The sequence below is a fragment of the Manis pentadactyla genome, chromosome 3, assembly GCF_030020395.1.
Source record: "Manis pentadactyla isolate mManPen7 chromosome 3, mManPen7.hap1, whole genome shotgun sequence".
Lineage (NCBI taxonomy): Eukaryota > Metazoa > Chordata > Mammalia > Pholidota > Manidae > Manis > Manis pentadactyla.
This window is the reverse complement of record NC_080021.1, coordinates 115,892,155-115,906,404: the sequence shown is the minus strand read 5'-3', so window position 1 is coordinate 115,906,404 and position 14,250 is coordinate 115,892,155. Positions and strand designations below refer to the sequence as shown.

At 45.5% G+C, this 14,250-nt stretch overlaps 1 protein-coding gene across 3 annotated transcripts in view; it reads right to left on the bottom strand.

The window, feature by feature from the left end:
* The window catches only part of JCAD (junctional cadherin 5 associated), a 40,050-nt gene that overhangs the window by 12,059 nt on the left and 13,741 nt on the right, over nucleotides 1-14,250 (bottom strand). The gene's annotated exons all lie outside the window — the stretch shown is intronic.

Sequence of the window (14,250 nt, the reverse complement as noted above, 5' to 3'; positions counted from 1 at the left end):
AATACAGTTGGAGTCAACTTTGAGACTTTGAAGCCAGAGGATGAGGGGGGCACTGTCACAGGGCAGTCCTCTCTGCCAGGCAGGAAAGGGTAGAATCAAATTCCAGCCTAGTTGCAGGTCACTGTTGCCCTGGCTGCACATTCGGTGAGCCTTTACAAAAATCGAATGAGCAGGGCCCACCCCTAAATATTTGGATCTAATCAGTATAGTGAGGATCCCAACCACAGATTTCATAATCTCCTTAAATGATCCTAGCATGCATGCAGAATTTGAAATCACTGTTTTAGTAGAGCTGAAGAAAGAATCTGAACATTGTCACACGGTACAGGAATATTAACCTAGTACCTGCAAATGACCAGAGAGTGGGACAATCACACAGAAAAACCATGAACTGGAAGGAAGCCGGGGGCACTCAACTATCTAGATTAGCCACGGGCTAAGCAGAAGATGTCACAACTCTAAAATTACTGTTTGTTTATTAACTTGTAAAAGTTTGTGCTCATTGTTGAAAATTTGGAAAAATATAGGAATGTACAAAAACCAGACATTGCTTATAATCGTTCTACTCTGAGATAGTTATTTTGATATATGTCTTCTGGCCATTGTGCGTGCAAGGATGTGGATTTTCAGATAGCTCTAGTGTTCTGCTAGGGATCTGGGTTTATGTGAACATTTCCCAACACTTGTGGTGCAAACAGGGCTGACATATCATGGTGACCACATGCTAGGTCCATCCTAAGTCCTTCCACACATTAACTCATTTAAGCTTCACCAGCATCCCTCAGAGGTAGGAACCACCTCTTACCTCCCATTCCCATTTTACAGAGGAGGAAATTGAGGCACAGAAGCTAAATAGCTTGCTTAACACTAACATTTACTAGGCACATATGCTATGTCAGGCTCTGTGTGAATCATGCCAAATGAATTATTTCACTTAAGCTTTATAGCCACTGTTATTTCTCCCTTGTACAGACAGAAACTGAGGCCCAGAGAAATTAAACCTCTCCCAAGTCACATAGTGATTAAGCAGTTGGGAAAGAATTCAAATCTGACAAGTGTGACAAAAAAGCCCATTCCATTAGCTACTCCATTTTACTAACATAATGAAAAATTCCTCAAATGCATAACTCTAAGGGATGAAAAGTATTCTATCATATGTATATGATTTATTTAAGCACTGTACCACTGTTGGACATCTAAGTAGATTACATTCCAAAACATTGTGGGAAGCACTATTGTTCAAAAACACTAAGCATATCTAAGATACTGGATCATTTAGAGTATTATTTAGAATAAATCCTCAGAAAAAGAATTAGTAGATTGGGGGTGTCATGTTACCTACATTGTTGAATCTGAGTTTAGATCAACCAACCATTCCAATTTACACTCCCGCCTGTAGTGTGGAGGAGAGCTGGTCATACTGGACCTTTCCCATTTCTGGTTATTGTGATCAATTGACTTCTTGTAGGTTTTTATTTGCATTTCCTTGATTACTAGTAAGGTTAGTTTTCTCAAGTGCTTAGGGGTCCTCTTTGGTTTCAAATGACTGCTAAAGCACAGCCGACTGTTGAGGTGACAGCATAGTGGGGTGAGGATGGGACTGACCGGGAGGAGCCCCTGGGCCACAAGCTCTGTGCAAAGGCCTAGAATAGGGTGACTGCCAGGGGCTGGGCTGGAGGAAAACCCTTCCCAACACACAGGCACAAGGCTGCTGTTCTGCATGAGCCTAGATGGCAGACAGAAAGTAAAAATTTATTCTATGATAAATAAGTAATAAAAATTATCACTTTTATTATTATTATTTTTGTAATTACTTCTTCACCTTAAACAGCGAAGGTAGCTCTTCAAATCCTGCCTCCGCCCCCAACAGCTCTACCCTGTTAAGCAGCCGCTTAAAGCAAATCTGAGTGATGGGCAGAGAAAGTAAAAACTATTTAAAATTGGTTTGAGATAAAGCATTTGCCACAGAGCAGCCTAAACTCTTCTGCATTTACTGCTCATACATGGCGCAAGTTGCCTTGACACTGGGCATGGAGGAAGGTAGATTTCTTGGTTGCTTTTGTTGTCATCAGTCATGTTTTGAACATTTAGCAGAGCGCCTCTTGGGTCAGGTTCTAGAAGGACAGGTCATTGTGGAAGCCACTGCCACTGGCCTCCTTGCACACGGCTGCCCACCCCCACCACCAAGGAGAGCAGCAAATGGCCCTCAGAGCTTTGGAAGCCACAGCCACAGCCCTTAGGGACTCCTCTGTGCTGCCCACCTGAGCCTGAGAAACTCTGCAGAAAACGAACCATTCGAAAGTCCTCAGCACTTATTGGCTATATGAGGTCTTAGACTCTATACAAAGTCCAAGGGCAAGACTTTAAAATTACAACTTAATAAGAAGCTGCAACTGTCACAGACAATTAAGAGAGAGTGAAGTAAATCATGAGGAAGTATGTGGTCCAAGCTCTGCATCAGAATCTGCTTTCTTGCCTCTGTTCTGCAGCTGAGGGTGGGTGGATCTTAACCTTTACAGTCCTAAACATGTGTTCCTGCGGTGCCCAATTTTATGGAAGAAACCACACTGTGCAGCTTTTGCTGACTCTCTCAATACGAATTCTGGTTTCTCAGTGAATGTGTGGTGTGCTTAAATGCCAAGAAGGGGCTCAAATCTGCAGGTGCTATTTGTCTATATATGTGCCACGAGCATAATCTGAAGACAAAAGAATGACATAAATAAGACAAGGATATAAACAGAGTGTAATTACCTACCAAGTAACATGGTGAGTTTTCTTTCCCACCCAAAAATGTTCCATTATCACCTTAACGTTGTTGAAACTGCCATATATAACTAAATAAAATGCTTAAGTATTCTGGATTCGATTTTTTTCTATTTTCACGATATACCAAAATCCCACTTTAAGGAAAACACAAGTCATTTGGAAATTTTAAATCATCTACTTAAAAAATAGTCCACACGCCATAGAAAACTATAATGCATTTCCTTTACAAGTATCTCTTCCGTACATAGTATGAGCCTGGCCCTGACGGGTACCAGTGGACCCCACATGATGACAGTTCTGGTAAATTTTTCCTTCAGACAAGTTATCAAGTGTGGATATTTACTGGCTTTGATATGTGACATCCATTATCAGCTAAAATGTATGCTAACTCATAGGGCTTCAAAGCCAAGAATATGTTTTCTAATACCTTTGGGGAAATACAATGAGATCAAATTTTTCTTTTTAAAAAATGAGACTAATAATTTACATTTTACAAAAGTTAATAAGGAGCCATTTTATAGAAACATGCTGAACACATTAAAACAGGGTGGGAAAAAGATAAGGAAAGCCAAGTGGAATGTGACAGCCCAAATAAATTGTGTTGACAAGTTCAGTGAGACAAGCAGGATCTTTACACAGAATGCCTGGGAGAACAGGACAGAGACGAGACAGAAGCCGTGCCGCAGACAGCTCCATGCCTCATCACCCAAAGGGGATGGTGCCTGCAAAACGGCCGATAGAAACTGTTTGGAAAAATATTTGAAATATGAACGTGTGAAAAACCAACACATCTAAAGGAGAGCAGGCAAACCTATTCACTGAATACGTAAAAGCCAAAGGTGAAGAAAATTAGGAGACACTTTGGTTAGTTCACAGGATTCCTTTTCAACCACAATAGAAAATACTGCTCTTCTTTTAACAAGCAAAAGCCTACTTAGAATGGCAATATTTGACATGACTTAACCACCGCTTCACACGCTCTGGGATTATCTCCCCAGTGGTCTCCAAAGTCCTTGGGAGCTGTGCAAACTGGTTAACTTCTGGCCACACTACAGCCTCATTATGTGCCTGATACCTGGTGGGCACAGGTAGGTGCCCTCCCTCCTTGATGATCAAAATCCTGAGCCTGGTTCCCTATGGGCAGCCCCCAAAATCTAGTCAGTTGAGCTTCCCTATGGAGGTCAGGGTGGAGGGTGGGAGGCCCCACTCCAGGGGTCCCAGGCCCAGTGATTTCTTCCAGTGGTGCTCAGCACCCACTGGTGCTGCCAATCACCTTCAACCATCCCCAGTGATGACTGAAGCACTTTGCTGCAGCCATTCCTTCAGAAGCCACTCCTCTTCCACATGGGCCAGTCTCACCCAGTTCAGCATAGTCTGAGCATAAAGGTGACACTGGCACATATCACTTAAAGAAACTCACGCTATGGAATTTGCTTTTAACACTCTATGGGCCTGGAACTCTGCAATTTTATTTTCCAGCATGACTTGGTATATTCAATTGACTACACTGTGGGAATAACCCTTGGACAATTGGTAACGAACATGCTAATTTTGGAAAGAGGAAATAGGAGGTCAAGAGAAGATTAAGACCAAGGTATGGAGGTTAGCATAAACTAAAGATTGGCCAGAAAAGACAAACTGCTCTGGAACGTAATGGATGAACATCACTAGACAGCAAGGTTCAACATAATGAGAATTGTGGGCTGCATCAGTGCAGCTGTCCCTCAAAAGTACACAAGTTCCTGATCCAACTGCTAATGGGCTGTTATGTCTGCTCTTCTCAATGTCATAATAAATGAGTAAAAATGATAAACAATACAGATTCAGTTGAAATACAGTACCAGGTAGACTATTTCAGGAGGTTACTTTTTCATATATGAAAATACACATACTTGATCATGGGCCTGGAAGAGGAAGCTTGGTAATTACTGGATGTATAAATGATGCTAAATTTAGACATATGAACAAGGCAGGGATAAGAAGACAGATTGAAGCACTCAGGGAACAATGTGCCCAGTGGGAACTAAGGATATTTGCTTGGGAAACCCTATGGCCTGAGTCCTGGGTTGTCCCCCACACGGGGGCTTTGGACACCATAGCTTGGGTCCTGGCTCTACAAATATTAGTTCAGTAGGAAAAGGTCACTGTGGAAGCCCTGCCGCTGCAGTGCTGACTTGCTCTGCCACAGGACCACCACACTTTAAATGCTGCAATGGCTCACCCCAGTCAGGATGGCCACCATCCAAAAGACAAAGAACAAGAAATGCTGGTGAGGATGTGGAGAAAGGGGAACCCTCCTACACTGCTGGTAGGAACGTAAACTAGTTCAACCATTGTGGAAAGCAGTATGGAGGTTCCTCAGAAAACTAAAAATAGAAATACATTTGACCCAGGAATTTCACTCCAAGGAATATTACCCAAAGAAAACAAGATCCCTGATTCAAAAAGACATATGCACCCCTATGCTTATCACAGCACTACTTAAAATAGCCAAGACATGGAAGCAACCTTAGTACCCATCAGTAGATGAATGGATAAAGAAGATGTGGTACATATACACAATGGAATATTATTCAGCCATAAGAAGAAAACAAATCTTACCATTTGCAACAACATGGATGGAGCTAGAGGGTATTATGCTCAGTGAAATAAGCCAGGCAGAAAAGACAAGTACCAAATGATTTTAGTCATTTGTGGAGTATAACAAAGCAAAACTGAAGGAACAAAACAGTACAGACTCACAGACTCCAAGAAGGGACTAAAGGAAAGGGGGTGGGAAGGGTGGGTGGGGAGTGAGGGAGAAGGGGATTAGGGGGCATTATGATTAGCACACATAATGTAGGGGAGGCACAGGGAAGGCAGTACAGCACAGAGAAGACAAGTAGCGACTCTACAGCACCTTACTACACTGACAGACAGTGACTGCAATGGGGTGGGCGGGACTTGATGACATGGGTGAATGTTGAAACCACAATGTTGCACATGTGAAACCTTCATAAGATTGTATATCAATGATACCTTAATTTTAAAAAAAAGAAATGCAAGGGAAAACCACATGTGTTCATACTCTGACATAGTACTTTGATTTCTAGGCACTTCGTTTTTGATAATAGCAATAAAGATGTATCCATGAAGATTAAAAAAAATGCAGTGACTCAAAATGGGCACAAATTGTTTTTCTGTGGTTGACAGCAGTTTTCTGAATCATTTTTGGAGTAAGACTTCAATAGGTCTTTGCCTGTGCAAGGTCTAGTACAGCCCTTCATGTGCGCAGCAGAAGGCAGAGACCGCCCAAGAGGCCCTGCCTCGGAGGTTGCTTACTTTTCACAAATTAGTAAATGTCCCGTGGTGATATGGAAGACTGGGCCACTGGTGAAGATTCTTGCTGTCTATCTTTTGCATGTACATAGCAAAATCAGGAGCTAGGAAAAGCACTCATGGAAGGGGATCCTTCCGAGGTGAAGCCTCCATGTGGCCACAGACAAACATGCACACAGAGAAGGAAGAGATGAGAGAAGCAGAAGGGAGCGAAGGGATAAAACTGAAGGAAGAATAGGGAAAGGGTTAGGTGGGAATTGGTGGTGGGCCACCCAGAGTGGGCCACCACTGTGTACCATTACCCTCAACAGAAAGAACTACAGCCTCTCACAGTGAGCCATCATCTCTGAACACCCTTCCTATATTACAACTGCACTTAGGAGAGAAGTAAGCCTGTTTCTCAGACTCCCATCTCTGACTCCCATTGTTTAATTATTTAAATTGGACCATCAGCCTGACTGACATGGCAAGGATATATTGTTGACTGAATTTAAAGGCAAAGCAGCCTCCTCAGAAGGACATGTGCCCACACTCCTACCCATGCAAGGCTCCTAAGGACAGATTATACACTCCCTCTCTATAAAATCACGTGTGCACCATCATGATCTAGGGGCATCGTGGAGCTGATGGAGCTGCCAGCCCTCAGAGGGGATTTTCTCAGCAGGGCAGGAAGCCCTGGAGACCACCTGGAGGTAAAAGCCAGGTAAAAGTCGGGGCAGATACCGTTCCCTCCGTCCAGATAAGGGACCTTCCCATCTGAGTGCTTGGTAGCTGACCTGCGTTACTACAGGTTACTTATCACCTCCTGACGAATTTCATGGCTTCAGGAAGAAAGCGCTGAGATGGAGAAGCTGGATTGGGAGGAGAGTCAGACCTAGGGGGGCACAGACCAGGAGCCCAGCGAAGGCTGCTCCCGGCCAAGAGAGCAGCACAGGCTTACAGCACCTGCACAAAGCTAGAGGGACCACTAAGGACTTCCGGCTTCTCTGCACCACAGGGAGCACTGTGGCCTCGATGTTGGAGACGGCGAGCAGCTGGGAACCGCCAGACAGTGTGGGTTCAGTCGCCAGCATCACGGCTTTCAGACTGCGAGCCTCCTGCAACACACTTGACCCCTCTTTGCCTGATGCTTCATGCCTATTGTGGGAATGGTAATAATTCCTTCCTTTTTAAGTTTGTTTGGAGGGATTTATGTGATAAAGATATTTAAAATGTTTAGCAGAGTGTCTAACACACCAAAAAACCCTTGTTTTTAAGCTACTATTACTATTATAAGCCCATTAAAATAAATTCTCAGTGGAGTGGATTATTTTGAAACTCTGTTCCTCCCACTATCTGAGGAAGGGGGTGAGGGGCACAAAGGAAAGAGAACTGAGTGTTTGTCTGATGTGATTATTTTAGATCTGTATTGTCTTTTTCTAACTTGTAATCAATAGACCTTCACAATAACAGGAAATAATGATATAGTTGACTGTCATAACAAGACTCTGCCCCTCTGGTGAGGGTTGGTCTCTAAGGAAGAAGCTACACCCATTTCCATAATGATGATGTAGAACAAACCAATATATAGTTTATTAAAACAAAGCAGGAAGAGGAAGCTCAGATCCATTTTCTCTTACACAAATCCAATAGGTGAGGCAGATTATTTCAGTATTTCCCTATTTTCTCTTTAATAAGGATATATTTCCACCCAGTTAAAACAGCTTCCCAAGCATAGTCCATACGCTGTCACTACTGACAATGAAAATAAAATCAACCATGGTTCCTCACTTCCCGTTCGTGATTCTGCCACCACCCCTCACTTTTATATGTTTGTTGAATATGTGCATTTACGGAGTGCTCTTGTGCCTATGACCCTCTGTTGTTTGGGAGGTAAGCTTAGAGCAGTGAAGGGCAGGGAGGCCGCCACCAGGGGCAGGCAAACCCCAGAGCCTGGAGGGGAAGCTGGCTCACGCTCTCCACAGACGGACAAGGACACTACACCCTGGGATGCATGTCAGTACATGGCTGCTCGTCCACCAGACTCCACTCTCGGCTCTTTGAACTTCATCAAGACCTCCGAGGTAGAGTCCTTTTTGGAACAAAGCACTTCCAGGCATTGCTGGAAGGCCACTTTGCTGATGAACCAGAACAATACCCACAGAAGAAAGGTTTACAGAAAGACAATGGTACAAATAGGAGGTGTGACCCTTCACATGTGTTCATGAGTGCACCAGCTCCAACAATTCACACTCTTCTATGTGAAGGGGTCAAAATAACAATGCCTAATACTTAGGATCTGATGCATAGAGCTAAAACACAAATAATGCTTCAGGAAGTGTAATTTTGTAAAGAGAAAGCAATACATAGAAACAGATGTTAAACTTGAAGCATTCTTTTTTTGGGAAACAGTTATAAGCAGGATATGATTTGAAAGAAACTTAAAAGGCCTCCAAAAATGAACTGCTTACCATATCCAGTAGCACTATCTAAAATGGATGTTTACCAATCAAACACCAGCCTCCCACGACGAGGGCCCCAGACCGCCACATCAGAGATTCTCCTAAATTGCTAAGTCTCTGCTTCGTTATGATTGCTACTGATGACTAGACATAATTACAAGTCATTCTCATGGTTAACTAGCAAAATGTTTTTCCAGAATTCCTGGGACTAAGCAGAGAACCTATTATGGTTCAACTTTCAGATTCAAACCTCTGCTATGTTAAGTTATTTTACAGCTTCCTCTGATTATAATATTTCAAAGGAAACAATTTAAGGAAACAGTGAATGCCTGATAACAGTCTTTTACTTATTGTCATGATTGCTAAGTATCATTCAGTTATGGTCACTTGCATTTTAAGCATGCAGTTTCCTCCATGTATAGATAACATCTAATTTTTCTTCTCTGCCCACTTCCTCTTTTTTCCCCTTAATTGTGGTGTGTGTGTGTGTGTTTTGGCAAGCAAGCCTTGGAACAAGACAGTATGTACATACTTGGTTAAACTTAATGCAAACTGAAGGACTAAAGGAATGCTTGCCATTATAATTTTTGAACATAAGCTTTCAGAAGCATCTTTTTTTCATCTTGTCAGAGGGAGGACAGAGATCACCATAGAAGATGCACTTAGTAAGTATCTTGTTGGTTGTATGACAAAAATTAGGACATAATAAAAACCTAGCACAAAATCATCTGACATAGAACGCTGTCTACAGTTGCACAGACATGCGTGGTTTTCCTGTTATGAACCTATTAATGCTGTGGTGACATTTGACATGGCCTGTGAGGTTTTTCTGTACCACCTGAGTGACTTTCATGCGAAGCCTGCAGGCGGCTTCATCATCACAATCTGTTAACTGCGCCCATTTAGAAGTGGTTTAGCATCTAGATGAGCTCTCTGTGGCGTAATGGGCTCAAGGGGGATGCGGAGTCTTTAGAGTTACTAAATGAATGGCCTGTGAAGAGGGAGTTGTTTTGAGGTGCAGGGCCGGCACCCACCTCCCGGCCTGGAAAGTACCCTCACCCATGGCAGGGAAGCTCAGACCTCCATGACTGGCCCTTGCCTCCTCCTCTGTCCTCCCTCCCCTCCCCTTTCCAGCCCCTGCTCCTGGCCCTGCTGCCTATAACAGGGCTGACACATTTTTGAAAGAAAGAAGTGTAAAGGAAGATATACAGGTGGCAGGCATCAGGGGCTCTGGAGCTAAACCACCAAGCAGAGGCAAGAGAAGAACAAGAGGCCAGGAGCCACACTTGGTGCAAAGACCTGATGTCAGTGAGAGGAAGAGGCCGGGTCATCGGAGGAGGGAGCAGAGTGCAGGGAGACACCGAGACAGGCAACAATGTGGGGCAAAGATGGAAAGAGTCCCCAGAGGGAACACCCACAGCTCAGAGAGATGCCACTGACAGCCTGTCTAGGTTCCCAGCTTCCTCATTCCCGCGTCAGTGAGGCCGGCTTGTCCTCGTTTCCTACCCATGGATGCTCCTTGTGGTTCCTCCTTATGGCCTTACTACGGCCCCTCTTCATTCAGGCAGCCTCCAGGGGCTTAAACCCACGGAACCCCACCAGGGACAATGCAGCCCACTGGGAGTTCTGCTGAGTCCGTGACTTATTTCCTCCTCCCTGCCTCCACACTTGCCCAAGAGCTGGTGTGCACAAAGCCATCAAAATGCTCCCTTGACTGCCCAGCAGGGAAAGCCAACACCCGTCCTTTTCACCACAGACCCTTCACATACTGGCCTCACAGTGGAAAGGCCCCATTCCCCACATTCTATTCCGTTGTAGCCAGATGCTCTGAAGTACCCAGCACCAATACAATTGCCTTGGCATATAGTGACGAGGTTCAATCCAATTTATTTTCAAAAAAATTCTAAGTGTTTAATAAATGCAAAATTCTTCAATAGGAATTAGCAAAACCAGAGATAAGTTAAAAATGTTGTCAGCCTTTAGGAAGCGTCAGTTCTGGGCACCAGGAGAAAGTGCTGGAAGAACACTTGGGAGGCAATAATTTCAACCAGAGGAAGTTGAAGTCAAACTGATAATGCAGGGTTTCTTGAGGGAGACGGAAAGCAGCAGGTTCTGGGTGCCTCCAGGCAGGGCTTAGGGAATGGGGAGCACATGGTGTCCCTGGGTGGTTGGCACCCTGGGAATGGGCAGGGTCACAGGAAGGCAGGCCAGACTCACAGGGGCTGGAGGAGGAGGCCTGCGGGGCCACTAGGGAGCTGGGGGCTGGCAACGGGACCAAGGAAGGCCCCTGAGCAGGGAGCCACATGGTCAGGGTGCAGAGCCCAACTTCTGTGCTTGAGATGCTTGTAAAGGTACCAGCCCTGAGATCAATACAACGCAGGGGCTGTGGCTTTGGAAAACTGCTCTCTAATCATTAATTTGGATAATCTGCATACAAATGAGAACCACCTCCTGGTCCTGTCTCGGCATGTGAGAATAAGAGCTTTACGGCAGCTCCCACCTCTCCTAACAGACCCATCACTCTTCCGCCATCTGCGGTGGTGCAGGACCCCTTGGCCCAATAATAGTGAGGCTGAAAGCACTGCCTCCTCAGCAAGTTAGGAAACATAGATCCTGCCAGATTGGAAATCTAGTGAAAGCTCCCTATTTGTGGCCTTCTTATCTTTGTTTCTTAAGTTTTATTGGATGTAACCGCCCTTATGTAGGAAGCTCTGCTGAGCTGGTGTTCATCATCACAGGGAAAGAAGTAGGTCTGATCATTCTCACTAGAGCGTCTTGGTGTCCTAGCCCTGCCCTGGTCAGCTACAATGTTGGCTCTCGTTTGCAAAGCCCTTCTAAGGACCACGGAGAAGTGGCACTATGTATGCCTACTACCTGCCGCACAGCAGGATGCATTCTGTATGCAGCTACCCAGACAGGAAAGAGACAAGGCTGGGCTCTCACAGCAGTTACACAATCCTGCGTGTCACAGGGAGGGTGGAGGACCCTGAGGCGGGAGAGGATGGCCCACTGCAGCCAGCCAGGAGAGGAGCTCAGAGAACAGAGTGCCCCTCTCAATCTGGGATAGGCCTCACACAGGGACAGGCCTCTAGCCCGTCTCGCAGCCCAGGGCCTGTGGCCCAAGCCAGCTTCCCTCAGCCCTGAGTGGCCCTTACAGGGTCCCCAGCATTCTCTGGCTGTCAGTATTCTCAGGCTGTCAGAAAACGACATTGCTAACATGCCTAAATCCTGCCAACCCACAATAAAATAACTCAAATCTCCTTTGAGTCCCATGGTCTTTGCAACTACTTGGACCACCATCTTCCCCAGGAATTCTTGGGACACTGAGGATGGGCCCATGGTGTGGGGTCGCACTCAAGGACAGGCCTCAACCCACCCGGGAAACTGCAGGAAGGGAATGCCCTCATGATGCTTCCCAGTCACCCTGATGGCTTGGAGCTGCACAGGGCCATCCCCTGGGAGACCAGCCGGTGGGGTCACTAGCAGGACAGGACAGGCAGTGGGGCCACAGCTGCACTGTGCGAGTGACTGAAGGCTGGGACCTGGCAGAGAACATTTATTCATCCAGACTCAGACTCCCATAAGTACTATTGGGTTTTCTTTTTCCTTTTTTAATTTTTAAGCTTTAACTGTTAGTACCTATTTATTTCCTGCCAAAGTACTTTTTTTTCTGATAGGGAAAATAATTCTGCCTACTTTTCTGTTTGCCTCCTGTTTTCAGCTTTCTGTTGGCTACTCACGTTCTTTTCATTTCAACGCCGGCAGCCCTGCAGGCTGGTTTCTGAGGCTTTGGGCCCCGGCATGGATTTTTGCAAACATGTATGCATTTTCTTTCTACTCTACAAAGCAATCTTCAATCTAAAAGCTACTAAACTCTTCCCCAGTTAGTCAACCAACCTCAGAAATGGGGGGAAATGGCCAGATCCATTGAGAACTCTGCTATCTGTACGAAAACATCCCAGTGCTTCACAAAGCCCCTTATCTGCACACTTCACCCATGACAGAAAGAAAGACGGCTTGCAGATTTGCTGATGCCCATCCACCTAGCGGCCGGGCTGGGGGGGCCCCTGGGGTCCTCAGGATCTCATTAGCACACCGGGGCTAGAAGCCCTGAGCAAGTAGTGGAGCAGACTGGGGGCCACACCGTCCCAACAGAGGGGGGATTCCACTGACTCCCACCCTGGGACCCAACTCTGAGCTCTGATCCAGCCCTTCCAGATTGAGGGAGACCCTGCAGAGCCTCCTCAGCACATCTGTAGGGATTCCACCGTCACTGTCTTTACCTCGTTAGAAATCGAGCCTTCTGCTTCCCAACAGTTGTTGCAATGGTGGGAGAATGAAGGGCACCCATGAGCATACAGTAAACACACTGTGTGCCCAGTCCTGTAATGAGCTCTGAGGGAAATACAAGAACAGGGGCAGACCACGTATAGTCTCCGTATCCTGAGGGGTGGAAGGTACAATATACTCAAGACAAAACTAGAAGCAACAGGAGATAAAATCAAGCACCAGTGTGTGTAGTAGCTTAAGGCTGTCCTAACTCTCAGCCAACTCATCCATAAGCACCCTCTCCCCAAATCCAGAGTGGGCATGTGTTCCAGGGACTAGGGCTGAACAAAGACTTATGCCCAAGACAGTAGTATACACAGAATGAGTTTTGAGGGGCAAGGACAAAAAAGGCAGCTTCAGGACCTTCTCCAGCTGGCCTGCTCCTGAGCCTTGCTCCATCCGTGGGAACTCTCACCCCTAGCCAGAGAAGTGGTTCTAACTTTGCAAAGCAAACATGCTTTTACTGGCTTGTGCATGAACAGGGGTTACCACCTATGCTTTTACTCAGTAACCAAGGTGCTGAATGCTCTGAATTATAACAACAAAATCCCTCCCATATTTGTCAACCAGCAAGGAAGATCCTTTCAGTGTAAACAGGACTTCTAGCCACAAAAGGCCAGTGCATTCCTTTTACACTTAATTCACTTCCCTTTTTGTTGGCTTGTTTTTGTGTGTGATTTTTGTTTGTTTCCCTTAAAAGTAGGCCTCTGCTTCCATTTATTTCCTTGGTCCATTTCTTGCCAGTTACAATGGTTATGTACCCTGCCCCACACAGGCAGAGCCTTCCTTCCCTGAGCCTGCTCCTAATGCAGCACTGAAGACAAACACAGTTTATGAAGTGATGACAAAGGTTTCCTCTGGGCTGAAACTGCTTGTATTAAGAGTTGCAGAGCCCCTTTTCCATGCTGGCTCTGTGGCAAGCTGCTGAAATTCCCTCTTCTTTAACCTCCCCACCATGCGTTCCCCAACCAATCCACCCTCCATTTGTTGTTTGCAGGAAAACACCCCCAGATGCAGCTGTACTCAGATGGAATACCCATGTTAGGGCCAGGGTGTGTGTTAGGGCCAAGATGGGTTGGAAGTCAGTGGAATTACACGAATACACAAGAAGAAAGGTTTTCTTCTTTCAATTTTGTAATGTACAAAAATATTGAAACACATTAGTAAGAAAGCTCCATGTACTAGGAATGTGTGCCTGACATAAACTAGCTCTTACAGGGTTCTTAAATGACTCCTTGCTGAGGCAATATGAAGAGATCAGAAGGGAGCAAAGAAACTAACTATTAAAATGCAGTGTTTAACACGACAGACTCACTTTCCCATTACTAGGTGTTGAAGGCCTAATATGGCCAGGACCTGAGCTACGGTCCCCTTGGAACATCCCAAATACCTCCAG